Raw genomic sequence first — 2,395 nt, 5'->3', positions numbered from 1 at the left:
AACTGTCACGCCCCCTTTTTCCCTCTTTGCATCGGAAAATCGGGTTTATGACATTTTGGGTGTAGGACAACTCATTCCTTTTGGGAACTGGGTTTTTGCATTTGAAGAGTCGCCACCTAATGATTTAAGGTGCATTAGGACACCTATGGGGTACACTTCTAAGTTTGTTTGATAACCAGAGATAGGATAAGGGCTTGAAATTATCCTAAGGGGAAGGTGTTAGGCACCCCTCAGGATCCACTAGTATGGTTCCCGGCCAGATAGATCTTTGTGAATTTGTGCAATTAACAAGTAAACAAATAAGGCTCAAATAAGAAGGGATTTCAATACACAAGTGTTTGGAAGTGATAAAAATAAAACAGAGTTTGCAAAGCAATCATTAAAGGAAAGATTTTGAAAAGAAGTTACAATTCTATAAATATTTAAAGGAAAAGAAAGAGGAGGGGGAGGTCCTAGGTTTATTTGCAATATGGATCACATCAATGCATACCCGGTAATCACTCCTCGAAAGAGGGGCTACACGTGGTATTAGTGCACCGGTGATCACATCCGTATCTACCCTTCCCACCCTGTCGAGGTACTAAAGCGCAAATTGGTCTCGACCGCTATTGCATGCTATTACCCGTCCCATTCCTATCAGTCCCGGAGGCACTTAGGACTACTATTCCTAAAGGGGAGGGACATTAGACTGACTTTGAGGTTTCAAAAGGTGAAAAAGCTAGGGCGACATACAAAACACATAGGACTGCACATTAAGGGGGAACATGTAAACACCCAAAAAGGCTCATGTATACTTCCTCAAGCAAAGCACATAAATAGCATGACTTAAACAACAATCAAGTTCTGAATCTAAAATACTAAGGCAAAGGGAGTTTCAGTTGTTGAAGCAGACCAATTTATTACATAACTCAGATAAGAAGTCCGAATCAGGCCTGCCTGCTGGTTGTAGCAATTACTAATTAACAAAGGCGGATTCAGTTTTATTATTGTTATCACCTAAGGCTTGCCTAGGTGTTTGGGTAAGATCCTATAAACATGATATCTATTACCAATTCAGAATGGGGCAAAGCAGTAACAAATTCTAGAATAAATGATTTAAGATCCTATAAACATGCTTTCTAAACCGTATTAATAGGAAGGGAGAGAGTCGTTAAAAATTAGTTCAGAATTGTGAGAGTTAAGTTGATTTTAGACTAGACTGGTTTCAGACAATGACATCTATTATTGCTGATTTTAAATCCTATAGACATGATATCTATTATTGTTGATTTTAATTTCTATAGACATGATATCTAGTTGAACGTGAAACGAAGCAGGCATGATTTACTTGAAATTCCTATAGGCATGATTTCTATGAAAAGGGTACTGATTTTAGATGCCGGATTATAACCAATAAGATCCTAAGAACATGGTGTTTAAATGTGGTAATAAACATGAAGAACTTAAGACAAATCCTATAGGCATGTTGTCTAAATGCAGAATTTAAAACAGGTCCTATAGACATGTTCTCTAAATGCAGAGTTAAACATGCAAACTTTAAAGACAAGTCCTATAGGCATATTATCTAAATACTGAGTTAATCATACAGAAAAAAATAAACAGGTCCTAATGGCATGATCTCTACCCCTCTAATAGTTAAGTATGCACAATTACCCAGCCCTTTTTCACGAACCAACCCCAAATGTTTATTACAAATTATTATAGACCAAAATAACGAATTACATCAAAAAATATGAAAATAAGAAATTACAATCATAGGAAGCCTGATTCTGACTTCCTCTCTGAGTTATGGAACAAATCACCTCAAATGCCACTTGTTTCAAAGCCTTTCTCAGACCTGGGTGTGTCAAAGTTCCCTAGGGGTCTCAAGGGACCCCGGGCAGTGCTTACACCCAAGTTTGCATAACCAGATAGAGATGAGTGCAGTGTGGAAGGGCCAGCCCTTATGTGTCCAAGTTCAGAGGGAGCTCATGGGTCCCAAGGCAAGGCTCACACAAGAGGGGCAGAACCTAAGTCTAAGAGTATAGTAGAAGTGCAGAAACAGAGATTTAAAACTAAGTGAAGAATAGAGAGGGGTAAGGGTAAAAAACAGTAGTAGCAAAGCTAACAATCAGTATTTTCATACAAAGGGGGTCAAGGGTTTGGGAATACATTGCAGGGAGCATATGACCCTAGGAAGGGTCAGGTTTGGACATGCACAACAATAGATGGTGCTGGCATACCCATGAACCAGCCAGAGAATACAACACATAGAGGGGATATGAAGGTTATGACCCCAGGGAAGGTCAGGTTTGGGTTATGCACAGCAATGTCTAATGCTGACATGCCCCCAAACCAACCAAGGAATACAAACATATAGGGGATATGGGGGTTTGGGATTCATAAGTCATAATAA

Source organism: Nicotiana attenuata, unplaced genomic scaffold, assembly GCF_001879085.1.
Source record: "Nicotiana attenuata strain UT unplaced genomic scaffold, NIATTr2, whole genome shotgun sequence".
NCBI lineage: Eukaryota > Viridiplantae > Streptophyta > Magnoliopsida > Solanales > Solanaceae > Nicotiana > Nicotiana attenuata.
Note: the sequence above shows the minus strand (reverse complement) of the source record.